Source organism: Macrosteles quadrilineatus, unplaced genomic scaffold (genome assembly GCF_028750875.1).
Source record: "Macrosteles quadrilineatus isolate MER2022 unplaced genomic scaffold, UCM_ALF_1.0 Scaffold_4__1_contigs__length_99947679, whole genome shotgun sequence".
NCBI classification, from domain to species: Eukaryota; Metazoa; Arthropoda; class Insecta; order Hemiptera; family Cicadellidae; genus Macrosteles; species Macrosteles quadrilineatus.
Genome location: NW_026542597.1, coordinates 84208640 through 84227921, shown reverse-complemented (window position 1 = coordinate 84227921; position 19282 = coordinate 84208640). Strand labels below are relative to the sequence as shown.

General features: G+C 31.1%; 1 protein-coding gene across 2 annotated transcripts in view; it reads left to right on the top strand.

The window, feature by feature from the left end:
* Window positions 1-348: 348 nt before the first annotated feature.
* LOC128991654 (GTPase-activating Rap/Ran-GAP domain-like protein 3) overlaps window positions 349-19282 on the top strand; it is a 395113-nt gene continuing 376179 nt past the window's right edge. For both annotated transcript variants that reach the window (XM_054414733.1, XM_054414732.1), the window contains exon 1: window positions 349-406. The gene's annotated coding sequence lies outside the window, so the exon portion shown is untranslated. The remainder of the gene's footprint in view (window positions 407-19282) is intronic.

The window sequence follows — 19282 nt, the reverse complement described above, 5'->3', positions numbered from 1 at the left end:
AACGTATGGGTCAGATTGCTGATACCGTTTGTTTTATATCTATTTAATACAAAGTGAACAATCTTTCCACACACTGTACTCTAGAAACCCCTATCCTCATCAAACCTAAAGTATAATTTACAATATTAAATTCACCCTTACTACTCAATAACAATAGAGCTAAGCAATTGAAGCATCCAAATCGCTGCCTAGGGTAATGCACCCTGCAGTACGGCACTGTGTGTGTTTGTGTACGTTTGCTGCAGCAGACTGTTTGGCGCCATGAGCCACAGGTGCTGACGCAGGCGTACGCTGCCTCAGCATCAAAACACTGCATCAGTACACCGCCGTTACTCGCGCGGGCTAAACGTACGAGTGTGTCTGTGCTACGCCGGCGATGGTATATGCTGCAGTAGATACCAAATAGGTTTGAATTTCGTCTGGAATTTTGGTTCTAGATTAATGTGAATTATAGTTAGGGTGCTCGAGTACAATTTCGAAATATTAAATTAAGCTGAAATGAGTGATAAACACAAAATCATTAGTAAACTTGATATTGTTTGAGGACAATTTGATGCTAAATGCTATAAATTAGTCGTGTACACAAAATAGTTTTCTTATAAAATATGAAAAGTCACAGCAAATTTTATCTTTTGTGTTTTGAATATTTTATATTGTTTTAATGACAACAGGACAGGTGTTCAAGATAAGATAAAAACGAAAATATATACGGAAAAACGTAACGTACGTGGCGTGAAAAGGTGAACCAAATGTCCCATATAATAATGACAGTAATATTTTTTCGTCAATAATAAATTTTTAAGGAGGACTATGTATAATATTTACGGCTATTTTTAGAGATTACATAATGTAACTGGCCAAAAATACGACAGAGCCCCCATAATCACCCTTTCAACACAAAGGTTCCTTATAATCTTTTTCAAATCTATCAAGGAATCTTGTTTTCATTTCAGCAAATGTATTTTTCACAAAGGAAAGAATTGACAATGCAAACAGAGGAAAGGTCTTTGTGTACCAGGGATGTTTACGTTTCTTGGAAGTCTTGAGAATATTTCTTGGATAAAACACATGTATTTCTACTTTCATATGGATTTAAAATGACGAATGTATTTACATATTTCAAACGTGTCGACAATGGTTGGATATGATTCAATATACGTTTGTTGTTGTTTAACCGTGTCATAATGGAAAATTATGTTTACAGAGCAAAGGAAAATATTTATTTGGTGACTAATAATATAACTTTTTAACAACTGCAAATGTAAAATGATGTTGTAAGATGCTACATTCTACATCACGAGATGCCTATGTCGTTTCCGTAATCATATAAGTGATCAGGGAGAAGGTTTTTTAGTTGGCGCATTTTATTTACCCTCTAATAATTCGTTATACATGTTTATACTACAACGCGTGCTGTGAACCAATAGTAAGGAAGTTTTCAATCATAAACACTGATTGAGATGATAGAAAGGTTTTATAAATCGTACAAGTAGGTGTACGAGAAGGTAAACTAAATTACGTTAACACATTTGTAAGGATCCATTTTAACCTGGCATTACAGGGTAAATTAATTATTAAAAATAACAATTAAGTATAGGAACAAACGAAAAAATTTAACTACAAATAAAAGACGCAAACTCAATTTTGACTGAAGTAAATCGAGGGTTATATTAGGAATGGTTCATTAATTGTATAGCCGAGTGGTTATAGTACTCACCATCAAATCTGAAGGTCGATGGTTCGACTCCAAGCAAGATCGTTTTCAAAAACACAAATCCAAACACACTAAAATATAATTTAACTAAGAGGGCAATTATTAAATACGATAGCCTTTGTCACAGCACAGAAAACAAACATGGATTAAACGTGTGAAAGTCAAACAATTAAGATCAAACAGGTTTCTGCAGTTCAAAGTGTAGTTCAAAAAAGTTATGAATTAATTTGCACAGTAAAGAGAATATGGGTTATATTTCCTACTATTATCACATAAACAAAAGACCGATTCAATTAATAACATGTTTCCTCTGTACAAAAATTGTGTTATTGTTAAGCTATTAATGCTATTGTCTGCTTCTACCATGCAACTCCACTTTGAACACAAACAATGGAACTTCAAAGTGTTTTATAGTGACGTGAATGGTTTTGTATTTGGATCATGTAACAAAATATAATTTATCTGCTTTGATAAGTTGTGCTGCGATATATTTCAACGAATTATGGGTTTGTCTCACTAATATTTCAACAAATAATGTGTTTGTTTCACTTATATTTTGCTACATTCATTTTCAAATTATAAATCAACACAACATGTAATTCATTTCACAATCTATCTATACTATTATAAAGAAGAGGTGGTGTCTGTGTGTTTGTATGAGCTAATCTCAAAAACTACTGAACCTACTGGGCTCAAATTGCACACAAATGAAGCTACAGTTCCGAGGATACATATAGAACTATTCCCGCTTCGATATTGTCCTAGGGCTCTGCCCCGTGGGCATTCAAAAATTTGAGGTGAGAGATTTAAAAGTAAATATTAATTGATGGTATCCACGGTAACAAAGAAAAAACCTGCAAAGTTTAAAAATGTAAACATGCAGAACTATCTGTCAAATGAATTTTGATTTCACAATTCCACACAGCTGGTTCAAACATATTAAATACTGCACGAATATTAGAACAGAGAGGGTAAGGATAATAAATTTTAAATAATGAAGTAACTGTAAGATAATTACACAATAAAATAGCTTAGTTGCTATCCAATGATGAGTTTATGAAAAATCGCCTTTAAGAATTGTCTTTACCACGTATTTCATTCGTATTTTTATTTCCATACTAAATATATTACAAAAAATATTTCTGAGAAATCGTTTAACATAATAAACATTATCAGCAAACAGAAAACTGACACATGCAGCTATTATCATGGGCAAACGGCTGGAGCGATCATGATCAATTTTGTTTACCATTTAGATTAAAGGACTATTCAATTTAAACAAAATCGTTCGAGTACTTTTTTTCAAAAATTCCGATTTTTCGTTATTCCATTTCTATTTCCATTTCCATAATCGGGTTGTATGGGAAAATCACATAGAAAATCAAAATGTGATAAAAAAGAATAAAACACTTTTTGGGTAAAAGAAGGCATAAAACAGATATTTTAAACCGAAACTCAAAATTAAAAACGTCAACGAAAACAACACTTTATCCACATAGCCTACCTTTGTACACTGTATAGTGAAAATAAACATTGATATTTAACTTGCCCACATAAACAATATTAGGATCCGCATTACGAACGAACATCTCAAAGTAAAGTGTAATTGTTTCCTAAATTGTAAAGCTTGCCAAGTTTCATTAAGTAGATTAAAGCGTCATCGAAACAACATCACCATCAGTGTGCTTATGTGTGAGCCTTAACAAAGCCTACGGCTTTCCTAACGATGTCCTGATGGAGGAGGATATAAAAGTTAACGTTGCTTGTAAACCAATAGTTGGTGTCTATCGTTATATAACTCACTATTTTCTCCACTTTGTCCACAATACCCAGAGGTATCAAAATACCCGATGAAGGTATTTGGGTTGGCCTTACCAACTAACTTTACCTCCTTAATTTCTTGCCACATCCTTCGAATGTCAAAAATCTAAGGTCTTTAGTTATAACTGTTCCTTAAACATCCAAGGGGACTTTTTTAATCTGGAGATTTCTCCTATTCGTATATTTGTTTTATCAAAGCTTCATCTTCACTCCATATTAAAAATATCCCATCAATTTCAGACGTCTTCTTTTTGACTTCAGCAACTACTTTGGTGCTTAAAACATATGCCTTCGTTCCCTATTATGTTTTGTTCACTATCAACAGTTTTACTTTCCAGGGCAGAGATAGGTTTAAATTTTGATCATGTTTCAGAGTAGAATTGGTTGTATAAACACCGGTTATCGATACAAATTAGTATTTTTTTGATTTTTTTACCTATATATATTCATGAAACCCCAATATTGTATCATACAAATCGGCTTTGTGCCGAAACCCCCCAACATAAACTGACAAAATATAAAATTACCTAATCTTCTAAGTGCTACCTGATAATGCTATCTCAATTAACCCTCTTGTCTAACATAATACAATCAGCTGTTTATCTACCATCCCAGTTGTTTGTGGTACGTCTATACATACACGACACAATAGACCATGTGATAGATGGTGTGTCACGTGAGCAACCCCTATTGACAGCTGACTAGACGATCTGTCATACGTCATCCATCATCTGAACAGCTGATCATGTGTTTTTGCCGAATTGGCCCTATGGAACCTGATTCACAATAATAATGTGTTCCACGAATATTAGAACAGAAACTGTATGGATCGTAAGCATAAACAAATGACGTCACTGACTCAAATATTATATTAATAATAGCAAACAGCTGATTTGGAGGTTTTTTGGCAGTTCAATTTAAATATTATTACAAATTAGTTAACTTTCGGGCAAATTATGTCATTTGTGTATGCTTATGATCCATACCTTTCTTTTTCAATATTAGTTTTCCTACAGTAGCCCGACGAAGTAGGCTTTCTTGCACAGATTATAGTACAGAAAGCCTTACTTTGGCGCACAGTCTTTATTTTGGCACACACCAGTATTCCAATCAAACAAAACAAAACAGAGTGCTTCTATTATGCACGTAATCCGTGTACGCTTGAAAATGAGTTGGGAAGATATTACGACTACGATCAGCTGGTGTAGCGTTTCTCATTTTGTTCAATGTTTATATTTAACCTAACCTACAAAACTTGTTGTACAGTGTTTGAAAGACTAATTATTTTTATGATTTATAGTAACTGTAAGAAAAATATAATGTGTAACACAAGTTTAAATTGCCTTTGCTTCACTCGAGAAACTTTCCACACTCGCCTACGGCTCGTGAGTAAACATTTCTTTCTTGTGCAGCAAAGTTCTACTTCGCTCACTAGTTAGACAAATATCTATTTTTGTTCAGTTCGTTTTTGATAATTTGGCAAGTAAATTTATATGTATATATATATCAGTTATATATATTCTTATTTGTTTTAGCCAAGTGCTGTAAGATAATAAGTAATCATCAACATTTTCACTACTCTCTTAATTCGGGTGCTTAACCATTGATCGATCCAGTGGAAGCTATAAATATGAACATCAAATTTGTAAAAAAATGTTATTATTATTTTTTTAAATATACACTTCTAAATGAATTATTAGAGAGTTTTTCATGAATCACGTGTTTAGCGAAAAAATGAGAATAAATAAATAAACATTAGATAACGTCAGGTCAAATAGAAGGATAGTTTCAAATACATTTGCAAGCAATAAACAATTATATTACGGGAATTATGCTTTCACCAAAACAATTAAATGATAACCGTCATTAATGTTACCAGGGGCAATATCGAATCATTAATGTATTAAACGCAGACGATACAGAAGATGTGCTCTAACGAGGTGTGTGTGGAAGACAGTAATTAGGATAATTGGATCCTAACAATGTGGGGAAACTATTAATAGACGTTTAATAACAACTTTACCAGTATAAATCTGCAATGTGGTAAAAATATCCTAGAAACTATATGATAAATTGTAATACAGTACAATTATTTTAATATGATAACAATTTTTTGTACAGTACGTACTAATTTGTGTCACTGTTTCGTGTGTGTGGGGTATATTATGTTCATGACGACACCTGACAACCCCAGGGATGAAGGATATTTTTAATTACTTGATAAAAAAACTAACCATAAGTTTCAAAACCTAGTTATTGTATTTTTCCTAATAGACTTTCAAAGTTAAAAAATGTCTGTTCTAATTTACCTAAGCAACAAACTCAAGTAGGTGCAGCCCAGTAAAATAAAATACTAATGTCTCAATACTGGCGTTGAAACAAACGTTTTACCTTCAAAGCAAACTTATCTTGAAGGAACGTAATAAAGTGTTAAGTAATTCGGTTCTCTGAAAGCTTGTAGTAATCATACAGTATCTCGATTTTGGGAAAGGACCATGTAAAAAATGTATGTGTAACATCTCAAAATCGCATTTTATATGCTTCATTTTATACAGTATTAGGACCACAATCTCAAGTTTATAGAGAAGAGCTAACTAAGAAAAGCTGTTAGACGCAAGAGGAAGTGCAGTCTTAACCATCTGACACTATGTTCTCTATTTTACTGATATCCTTAAGTTTGAAAGTTTGCCTCGAAATTGAGCGGAACTCGGTCCGGTGTTTCAGGCATCTTTAAACTTGATACCTGTTTCCAACATTTCAATTAACTAGTTCCAAGTTCATTTTGAACAAAGTGAACGAATTTTGTATAAAATATTAATATAACAATATTATATACGAGTTAAGAAGTAGTTTTTTATCAATATATTAAATGAATATACCTGGCAAAGTGGTCGGTTAGGGTTCGTAATAAAAAAAAATATCAAACCCAAAATTGTATGAACAATTATACATTACGTTATCGATGGTAAGAAAAACAACATCTGAGTAGGCCCTACTGTAGGTGTGCAAGTACCCAAAATAACCAATAAATAATTCGTGTTTTCTTTTTTTCATTTATGACTAATCTATGTTATTTCCTTATCTTCTCAATCTATACATATTAACAATCCAAGAGCAAAATGAATAGACACGAGTATTTCGGACATTATCCAATTTAAAAAAGAATAACTGTGGGAAACCGAGATGAAGTCTGCAATACAATAACATTTTATAATAAGTTTTCATCCACTATCGCCATTCAATGTTGTTTTTAAGCAAATGTCAACGTTCAGTGGAGCCTGAAAGAACAACAGAACCGCCATTTTAAGTAATGACAATAGAATGAAATGCGCAGTCTGCTACTGGTCCATTTTACAAAATGGTTTTGACTTAACTCGTTGTATATTTACACAACCTTTCTGTCACCTAAATTCATTTTGTTACAAATATTATTTGTGTTACTTCTACCTCCTCACCGTAGATGATTTAGAATAACCACATTAAAATTAAACACATATCTTTTAGAATATTTTGAATGTTTTAAGTGTTATTGAACATATGTCTATTTACTTTCCAGAATATTGTACCCTTGAATTAGATACTTATTGCAGACTTCCGTATCTGTTGGTACAAACAACCGAATGAGAATATCGATTATTCGATTGTTTCATTCGATATATCATTTGGTTAGTTAGGTTAGGTTAACTTTACCTAACTTACCAAACGATATATCCAATAATCGATATATCAATGGATATTTTCATTCGGTTGTTTGTGCCAACATATACGAGGGTCTACCCAATACTAGTATATTTCTCGTCCTATAACAAAATATAAACCTACTATGGTGTATTTAATATGATTGCGACGTTTGAGAGCACTGATATCAACTGACAGTTTGAATTTTTTAAGCATAAATAATGATTTGTGATTTAATCTCTTGCTATGCCATAGAAGACTTTTTTTAAATAACGAGAAAGAAACAATAACCAATGTAAGTTCTTGCTAAATAAACCGGACAACACTAACCTTAGACCCGTCGTTAGCTAACCCGCAAGGATGATATATGTAATCGACTCTAAGCTTCGCTAGTTATGAGTTCGGATATTGTTGTTTTTCATGAATTAGTCATATCAGGGTTATTTTAATCGAACCATAACAATGATTTACGTAAAAATGCTCTACGACTCTTAATAAACGAATCCCACATGTCATCTATAGTGGCGACCGATCTAGTCTAGTGTTAGAACGCGGGACTACGGTCCCTGAGTCCTCGGGCTCAAATCCCACCAATGACCAATATATTTTATTTATGCGAAAATACCACAAATCTTGAAATCATGAAGAAATGTGGAAAACAATGAATTTCGGGCGAGAACCTAGAGGGGAACAAATTGAATTAAACCAACAAGAATCAAAATATGCTATTCAAAAATCAGTTTCTTCCTCAATATGTAATACATATGTAATATGTAAGACGTGAACTTTGTAATAATGTAAACACACTGCGACGATACTGCGGATGGAGTGAGATATAAAATTAATGTTTGCGCACCGAGCTCGGAGTCGTCATATATCTTGCATCTTTTACACTGGAGTAAACCGTATGAAAATGGTCCATTGAGACTTGGTGCAACGTTAATGGATATGTAGAACTTAATAATCCAAATGGATATTCTAATTACTATCGTACTGCTTATATGCGGTCTATTTTACTAAGGGCTTATTAAAAATTTATCATAACTGTTATTTCTAATGTACATTAAATGATTGGATTTTTTATTTATGCAAATTTATCAAAAATATCCTGGATTAAAACCACGCAGTTTGTAGATTTTTCAATGGTTCAGTCACAAATAAATTGAAAAGAGCATTTTTCTAAATATTATCTTTTAAGCAAAGAGTTACTTTGTAAAACATTTGCTATTCACTTAACAAAATAACTAAAAATATTCAATTACTTTATTTAACGAGGGAAATTAACAGGTTTATAAAGCGTTTGAACACTAAAATAGTATTTGATTGAATTATTCAGTAGTTAGTTTTAATTAGACTATTTACAGTCGGCAACAGAACGTAATTGCTGTTTATTCTTCGGTACTTTTATTTACTGAGAGATCAAATCAACTTTCTTAATAGTTGAGAATATATAGGCCTATGAAGTTGACAGGTGAAGGTACCAGTTACCTTACACTTTCCTAATTTGTACGTTATAAGTTACCCATTAGTATTTACTAATTACTTAATTGTTTTGGAGAGACTAGACTTTGTACATAGTAATTTAAAATAAATCTAGGAAGTATTTAAAAAAAAAAAAAAATGTATAATTAGAATAGATTTCCTTAGTGCAAATACATCTCCGTAAATGTTTTGACAAACATAAACATTTATTATTGTTCATGCGTCAAAAACTGACTATTCCAAAATTCTTCTTATTGGTTAACTTATAAAAACCTGGCATGTTTAAAGTAAACCGTAATAGTTTCAAATAAAAAATTCAAGGTATTTCTACTTTAGACACAAGATGTAAGATTACAAGATGGTTTGGAAGTTGAGCGGAACTGGGTGTTCTTGTTTGAGGTGGCTTTAAACTTGGAGAATACCTGTTTTCAACATTTCAATTAACTCGTCCCAGGCTGAGTTGGAACGAAGTTGCGTTGTATGAACACAATAACTGACGTTTCCACTTTAATTGTGGCTCATAAAGACATTAGTGAAATCATTTTGTGTTGTATGAACACAACTACTGACGTTTCCACTTTAATTGTGGCTCATAAAGAAATTAGTTAAATCATTTTGTGTTGTATGAACACAATAACTGACGGTTCCACTTTAATTGTGGCTCATAAAGACATTAGTGAAATCATTTTGTGTTGTATGAACACAACTACTGACGTTTCCACTTTAATTGTGGCTCATAAAGAAATTAGTGCAATCATTTTGTGTTGTATGAACACAATAACTGACGTTTCCACTTTAATTGTTGCTCATAAAGACATTAGTGAAATCATTTTGTGTTGTATGAACACAACTACTGACGTTTCCACTTTAATTGTGGCTCATAAAGAAATTAGTGCAATCATTTTGTGTTGTATGAACACAATAACTGACGTTTCCACCTTAACTGTGGCTCATTAAGAAATTAGTGTAATTACTTGTAGAAATCATTTTGTGTTGTATGAACACAATTAATGACGTTTCCACTTTAATTTTGGCTTATAAAGAAGTTAGTGCATTCATTTTGTGTTGATTTCAAACCACATCATATTGTATCATATTGATGTGTACCAAATACAAAACTATAAGCTGTAGTAAAAATCATATCCTTCATATTGACACATGATGTAAAATTTTACATTATGTCTGACCTTTGTTATTTTTATCTGTAGGCTATATCTTTATGTCATATACCCTTCGTGTTGTTAAAAACTAAAACCTAAAATATCTTTAAGTATTTAAAATTTATTGAAGTAACGATACAGTGAAAACTTTGTGATTAGCTGATAAGATAATTTAAACTATATTATATAATTTTTTAACCTAAATATACTTTCAAGATCAATATTAATTACTGCACCTAGATTAACCTAGGTAATAGTAATCCTTATCATGGTAATAAATAATATTTAAAAATTATAAGACCTAAAATGGAATATATTTGTACTAAAGCAAAAAACTGAAATCAGAAAAACAGTTGGGTGGTTTTTTATAAACAAATATATAATTTGCTTGTCTATTGGCTGTAAATAATTACTTACATCACCTAATTAGGACTCAATTGATATTTTGCGTCAAAGCCCAACGAAATTACATTAACTGTAAATAGTACTTGTCACTAACTATATTTAACCTCAGAAAACGAATTCTTGTCTCAACTAGTTGCAACCTGTCTTCATCAACTATTGCACCGTTGTAGCTGATGTTACTAGCAACTGACTTGCAAATTATCCCTTTGAATTTCCACCTCAGAAGACAAAACTAAGTGCTACAAACTAGCAATTAAATGTCCTTTAGAGGTTGAAATTCAATCTGCGTTGGTGGTTCAAAAACAGTCTGGGCTATGTCGTTAGCGTTTTGAAAGTCATCTCATTAAAAGGTAGTTAAGCACACTGAGCTAGAAACTGTTGAAAGTTTAGTATAAAACAAACTTAAGCAACTGCGGGTTTCACAGCTTATGCAACATTTATGTCCGCGTCACCTCCAGACTGAAATTGTTTACACCTTGCTAGTTTGTGTGTCTTGGAAACTTTGCTTGTCTCATTTTATTGTTCTTCGACCAATTAAAACTGACTGGTAAAATTTTTTTGATTATATCACGTATATTACACTTATCAGTAATTTTCCGTGCTTTGCGTTTTTTGCCTATAATATCTTTAAATTCTCAGATAATCTTATGACAATTCTCTGATAATCTTTTAAATTTTCAGGCTCTTGACAACACAGAATTTCCTTTGAATTGGTTGAGCTCAAATCGGGGTTTACTATGACTTAATAAAATACTGTAAAATATATTTTTATTACGTTTTACCTAAACCATTGTCAAAAGGTGTATCATATTTGTCAATTACAATCTAAGAGAGGTAGAGGACGAGTATAGACGAACACGAGCGCTCCTATTGCCGAGATATTGCACTAACGAGGAGTGACGATGTACTAATGATGATAAGAAACATATAACGATTTACCGACATCTTCTACTCTTCTTTCGCTTTAAATACATATATTGGAGTTTTAAATATCCAACAATGAGAATTATATATTGTTGTCTATAAATAAGAATACTTGTTAAATGCTCTCTATGATATTTACTTAGTTTTCTGACACAATAAAAATAAAAATCCATTCTTTCTCTTTTGTATATAAAATGGCTTCGAGAAAATGAAAATAAAATTAATTTTTCGCCATACTGCAGCTAAAACAGTTGTTTTTAATGCATGTGTTGGGGGTCTAAAGTAGAATTGTTAGTCCTTAGGGAGTAAAAATCAGCTGTTATAAACAGTTGTGAATTTTGATTGTGGCAATCGTATCGATCGAAATTATTTATCGATTGATTTATTAGGTAAGGCCTATTGTTGTCGATCGTTCGACAAATTGATGGTAATAGACGAAATGGTTGAATCACTTACCAAACAGCTGTTTTTTTTGCCTTGAATTAAATACAAGCTGGAAGTCGTTTTGAGAGGCTATCTTTACATAAACATTATTTAGTTTTCTAGCTTAGTTTGTTAATAATGATGCAATATGACGAAAAATATAGTTCACCACATGGGCAAAAACGTGTCTTTTTAACCTTCACTCATTTTTCGACCAAGGCTTCGTCTTGATCGGCAAACTTTACCTCGGGTAAAAAAGAGTCACTTTACGCCCTAGTGATGAAATATACTATTTTTGTCTATAATGTAAAATGTAGAGTATCCCAGTCAACTACAAAATTCTGTAAAGCCTTTCCCATGCTTGATATACTAAAACTATAGAGTGCCTTGATTTATGTTATTAATCATAAAGCAACTTATCTGTTCATATTAAAGCCTGATTTTCTAATAGCTTTAGAGGCTTGATTCACATAATTATGTAATCACTGAACTTATAAGGAATCCTCAGGACTGCATTTTTGGAACTCCTTTGATATAAATAATTAAATGGCAAATTTAATACTCACACTTTGCTGTATTTTAATTATTTTATACATAACATGTGGCATAATAATCGTATGCTTGTAAATAAATTATCAAATATACTTGATATGAAGTATTCCAATTAGCTGCATAGACAATAACTTAAATTCCTTGAGACAAGTTAATGAAACCATCAAATGTCTTTGTTAAGCAATGAACCAAAGGTTCAATCAAAGCTGAGTTAATTGAATTGTTTATTACCATTAAATATGAAATTGTTGGAAAAGTATAAACAACTGCAACGGATTTATGGAATTAATCAGACTACTTTTCCAAGTACTCGTACTAATGTTGTTTGGTATGAAATGTAAAACATACAAATTCTCGAATGTAAATAGCAGACATCATAGATTCGGTTGGTTTGCGTTTTCAAGCACTTTTCGCCGTATCACTGATCATGAAAAGTTTGAACCTGGATTTCCAGTAAAAGCGATACACGCTCTACAGATTTCAAACTACTTTAGTCAACTACTAAACGAATACAACTTTAAATTTACCATGCGAATTATTAAGATATTTTGCACTTACAAAGTTAAATATACTCTGAAAACTATCAACTGTTTTTCGAAAATTCAGTAAGGCTTTGCTTAGTTTTCAAAGAACATGATTTTATTTTTGACTCCAATATATGTATTCAAAGGGAAGAAAAGAGTAGAAGATGTTGGTAAATCGTTATATGTTTCTTATCATCATTAGTACAACGTCACTCCTCGTTAGTGCAATATCCCGGCAATAGGAGCGCTCGTGTTCGTCTATACTCGTCCTCTAACTCTCATAGATTGTAATTGGCAAAAAAGATACACCTTTTGATAATAGTTTAGGTAAAACGTAATAAGCATATATTTTACAGTATTTTATTAAGTCATAGTAAAACCCGATTTGAGCTCAACAAATTTAAAGGAAATTCTGTGTTGTGGAAAGCCTAAAAATAAAAAAAATCAGAGAATTGTCTGAGATTATCTGAGAATTTAAAGATATTATAAGTAAGTAACACAAAGCACGGAAAATTTCTCATGAGTGTAATAAACGTGATATAATTAAAATTTTAGAACCAATTATGTTTTGATAGGTTGAAACATAATAAAAATGAGACAAGCAAATTTTGCAAGACACAAGCTAGCAAGATGTAAACAATTTCAGTCTGGAGGTGACGTGGAAAATGTTGCATAAGCTGTGAAACCCGCAGTTGCTGAAGTTTGTTTTATACTAAACTTTCAACAGTTTCTAGCTCAGTGTGCTTAACTATCTTTTAATGAGATGACTTTCAAAACGCTAACGACATGGTCTAGACTGTTTTTTGAACCACTAGATTGAATTTCAACCTCTAAGGGATATTTAATTGCTAGTTTGTAGCACTTAGTTCTGTCTTCTGAGGTGGAAATTCAAAGGGATAATTTGCAAGTCAGTTGCTACTAACATCAGCTACAACGGTGCCATAGTTGATGAGGACAGGTTGCAACTAGTTGAGACAAAAACAGTGTTTCTGAGGTTAAATATAGTTAGTGACAATTACTATTTACAGTTATTGTAATTTCATTGAGTTTTGACGCAAAATATTTATTGGTCCTAATAAGGTAATGTTACTAATTATATACAGCCAATATACAAGCAAATTGTATATTTGTTTATTAAAAATCCCTCCCCTAATTTTCTGTTTTTAGTTTTTTGCTTTACTACAAATATATTCCATTTTATGTCTTGTAATTTTTAAATACTATTTATTACCATGATATAGATTACTATTACCAAGACTTATCTAGATGCAATAATTAATATTAATGACCTTGATAGTATATAACCTAAAAAAAAAAAAAAAAAAAAAAAAAAAACATAACATTTGTGTTAAATCATTTATAAAATACAGTTTCAATTATGTTATCAGCCAATCTTCATCCCTAAGTTTTTACAGTATCGTTACTTCAGTAAGATGTTTTAGGTTTTTAGTTTTTCATAACACAAAGGGTATATGGTATAAATATATACAGATAAAAATAACAAAGGAAAGACACAATGTAAAAGTTTACATCATGTGTCAATATTAAGGATTAGATTTTCACTATAGCATATTTTTGTAATTGGTACAAATCAATATAATTTTATGATGTGGTCTGCAAACAACACAAAATGATTGCACTAATTTATTTATGAGCGACAATTAAAGTGGAAACGTCAGTTATTGTGTTCATAAAACACAAAATGACGTCACTAATTTCTTTATGAGCCACAATTAAAATCGAAAAGTCAGTTATTGTGTCCATACAACACAAAATTATTGCACTAATTTCTTTATGAGCCACAATTAAAGTGGAAACGTCAGTTATTGTGTTCATACAACACAACTTGGTTCCAACTCAGCCTGGGACGAGTTAATTGAAATGTTGAAAGCAGGTATTCTCCAAGTTTAAAGCCACCTCAAACAAGAAGACCTAGTTCCGCTCAACTTCCAAATCATCTTGTAATCTTACATCTTGGGTCTCGAGTGGAAATGCCTTGAATTTTTCATTTTAAACTATTACTGTTCATTTTAAACATACCATGTTTTTTTTAAGTTAACCCATAAGAAGACTTTAGGGATAGTTAGTCTATGGTGCATAAACATAAATGTTTATGTTTGTCAAAATATTTAGGGGACGTTTTTGCACTCAGAAAATCTAGTCTAATTATACATTTATTTTTTTATAAAACGTTATACTTCCTAGAATTATTAATTTATATTACTATGTATAATTGGCCTATCCAAAACAACTAAGTAATTAGTAAATACTAAATACACTAAGACCTAAAGTGACTCTTTTTGACCCGAGGTCAAGTTTTACGATCGAGTAGAATCTGAGGTCGGAAAATCAGCGAGGGTTAAAAAGACACGTTTTGCCCGTGCGGTGAACTATATTTTTCGTCATATTGCATAATTAATTTACAAACTAAACTAGAAAACGAAATAATGTTTATATAATGATAATCTTTCAAAAAGACTTCCACCTTGTTTTCATTCTACTGTATTATTGTAAATAAGCAGCTGTTTAGTTAAGTGATTCAATCATTTTGTCTATAACAATTCTGTTACAGTACATTAAACCATCGATATTTCGAGCGATCGACAACAATAGGCTAACACGTTACCTAATCAATCGATAAATAATTTAGATCGATACGATTGTCACAATCGAAAATTGCAACTGTTTACAACAGCTGATTTTTACTCCTTAGAGAGTGAAAATGCTACTTTAGACCCTCATCGCATGTGTTAAAAACGGCTGTTTTTGCTGCAGTATGATTTTTTTTGTGGTTTCGTGCATTTATTCCCGCAAAAAAACGTCACTGAAGTTCAGATGCCTACAAAAATAACTGCAAATGTTACAATTCAAGTCATCCGTTTTAATGCAAAATGCACGACGCAGCGACTAAAAGCAATATAAGATTAATGAATGCACTCAGAGTGTAAAGGCTAAGCCCCACAACACGTTGTAAAGCTTGGGTCTTTGATTAAACCAAATCTTCAATAATCTTGGTAGGCAATTAAAAATTTAAATGAAGATTTCTTTTCTCATAAATGCAAACCCACTTATTAGTACAAGGCCCATAAATTTGTAGTACCAATTTTAATTTTTATTTAACGTGTTATCTTGGTATTTTAATTTCGTTAATTTATTGTTTTAATAATTTATTGTTTTATTTATTTCATTTTCTTATACATTACATTATCTTACACACTAACACAGCGCTACACACATTAAATATCAGTTTTGTTGTAACTTTTTGTAATCTCTTGCTGACAACTTAAACGGTTTACAGAAATATTTTCTAGTTGTGTGAATACTTGAAATGAAATATGTTAGGTGACCGTATGTCTTAAGATCAATAAATAAAAACTTATGTTACACCTATTCTATAGGAATGTATAAGATATATTAATTTTATCAGCGTAACAGTTCACAAATAACTTTAATTGTATTTTTAATCCACCTAAGGAAGTGTGTATATTGTTTAAAGTAGCTACAACTACTTCCTTGTTTTTGATTGATAATTTATATTCATACCACTACAAATTGTGGTTTTTCTAATTTAAATATATGTAATTTTATTAAAGTGCTACGATTAGGTTCCATAAAGCCTTACCAACTTTACATCGCCGAATCAAATAAATAATATGATTTCGTGATGCATATTTATAGTTTCAAGACATTTACGTTGGCTAAATCTCCATCACGGGTCAAGAACTCATACACGTTAAGTTCAACTCTGGGATTAGAGTTATATCGCTCTATAGTTAGCAACACTCTTTTACAGTTTATCTTCCATAAAAATTTCTGTACATACTTTTACAAATTTTAATAAACTAAATAAGTGTCACATGTGTTCCACAAAAAGGGAATTTGAAACCTGAAACTCGGTTCAAACTTAAGCCAGTAGCAGTGGTGAATGCACCGAGCAAGTCCATTTATCATCAAGAACTCTCAGAGACGAGAAGAATTCTCATCACACACTTTACCCCCCCCCCACTTTATTCCACCGCTAACTCCCACATCCGAACTGTTTAGTGTATTACAATCACCCTTTTACTTTAATAACAAACTCATGTAATGCTTGAAAATTGTTATTGCTTTGGAAATTATCATTGTGCTTTGTGTTACTATGATAAAGAAGGATAATAAATTTGGTGCTTTTAAAAATTACTGTTTAGTAATAAGTGTTAATCATTAATTTGAAAACATTAATCCGTTTATCCAAAATTAGTAAACAAAATATGATTCACTTGACGATTATTGTTTATTAAATAATTCCATAAAAAAATATTTAGCCTCGCAAACATTGATAATGCAGACAAGATTGTTCAAATCAACCACTGTAGGGCAGTTTTAAATCAGCTGTTCCAGGGCTTGTATTGGTAAACAGTAGTCGAATAATTAAAATTGAGAAACAACTGAAATGTCAGCAGATAATATACAAACAAAAATCACCATAGTAAGTTTTGCTTCCGCTGCCATTATTTTAAATTTTTAAACCTATACAGCCTAGCATAATAATTTAACTTAAACAATTGAATTCCATAAGGTATTCTTTTACAATACTTTTAGAACTATTACTGTACTTATACGGATCTTTCATTATTTTTTTAACTGAATTGATTGATATACAAAATAATGAATAACAGTTTTGTTTGATATCTTAAGATTGCCGTTAGAGCCTGTACTGTTAATTTCAATACTTTCAAGACTAACTTTCTATCTCTAATAATTGTTAAAATAAACGTATACCCAATAAAGGATGTTTTCGTAACATAAAAGAGAACTGGCCGAAAACTGTGTGACATAAAAAAAAATGAAAATGTAATAGTTTCCTTGTCCCGGAGGCTTAGCATGATAAACATCACACACGTTTATACGCGTTTATACGCGTTTATACACGTTTATACACGTTTATACACATACGTAGCGTGTTCTATTTAGCTAACTAAGTTTTAATTTAGTAGTTTATTATCTAATAGGTTATATTTTATTATTGTTCGGGTTTTATTTCTATATGCTGATTATTCATAGCGATGAATGTAATAAATGTCAATAGTGTCGCTTTGATATTGCAACATTCATAGATTTAAAATAATTTTACTTTATGTCATCAACTTGGGTTTTGTATTTTTCAGAAATACGATGGTAAAATTGACGGTTTATTCTTTGAACCCCCAGCATCATGTAACAAATCATTTTTCATTTCAATATTGTTAGTTAGTAAAACTTCTTAAAGTGTTGGATATGTTACACGTATTGAAATACACTATGATGAAGGATTCGGACAAACAGTAGAAGTGGACATTTTAAAAATTTAACTCTAATACAATTTAGTTTCTTGTGTAATATATTTTTTTATTTACTGTTCGTACAAGAAAGTTTACAATTATTTTCTTAGTTGATTTACCATATCGTAAAATGAATTATATTTTATTATATTTTATGAATTATATTTTTTCCTTAAGTTACCTAAATAAACAGACAGTTGGTTTGTTAAGTTCAGTATAGTCGTAATGTTAAATACACTCTTACACTAAAATCATGTTCTTTGAAAATTAAGCAAAGCCTTACTGATTTTTCAAAAACAGTTGATAGTTTTAAGAGTATATTTAACTTTGTAAGTGCAAAATATCTTAATAATGTGCATGGTATATTTGAAGTTATATTCGTTTAGTTGTTGACTAAAGTAGTTTGAAATCTGTAGAGCGTGCATCGCTTTTACTGGAAATCCTGGCTCAAACTTTCCATAATCATAAACCTTAAATATTTATAACCTGAAATAAAACCATTTTCAGTATAACTATTCTAGTCAGTAGAAGTATTATTTTTTTAAATATATGACGGAATGTTAAATGAATTTTTGGTTTAAAAAGTTTAGAGATTTGTCACTCAGATTACCTGACAGTGTTACGTAAATAAGCAGATTTGAACGTTTCTTCTTCTCTTAAAAGTATCTCGTTACTGCCGGTATTCATTTCCCCTGTTGCAGAAACGACCCGATACCATCTCTGCGAATATTCACTTTATATCATTGAATATATTCTGTAACATTACACAAAAAATATTTCAGTGCAAGTATACTGTATATCAAACAAATAAATTTACTGAAACCGTGTAGAATAAATAATTATACAATTTATCTCAGTTTGCTATTAAAAACGAATTTAAAATCAGATACAAAAACGTTAAAAAGCTATTTGGTTACTAATATTGTTGACATATTTATATGCTAAAGATTTCAAAAGAATAATTGAAAAGCAAACGGTCTTTCAACTGGTATTTTGGTAGAATAATATTTTACAACAAACGTGTATGAATAAAACCTATGTTATTTAATTATTATTTTTATTTTAAGATTAATAATATAGCTTGCCCCGTGGTCGAAATCTCGACCAATAGTATGTGTTGTGCAAACTTCTCTATTTTCACCCCACGCTGTAAATAAAACATGTGATTGGAATTTCTTCCATTTCTTTTTAATTTTCTGTTTATATTTTTTTGTTATTTCGTCACCAACATGGCAACCCATAAGGCCCCTGTTAATAGGTTTATTAATTTAAATTAATTTGTTGTGCTTATTTGTGATC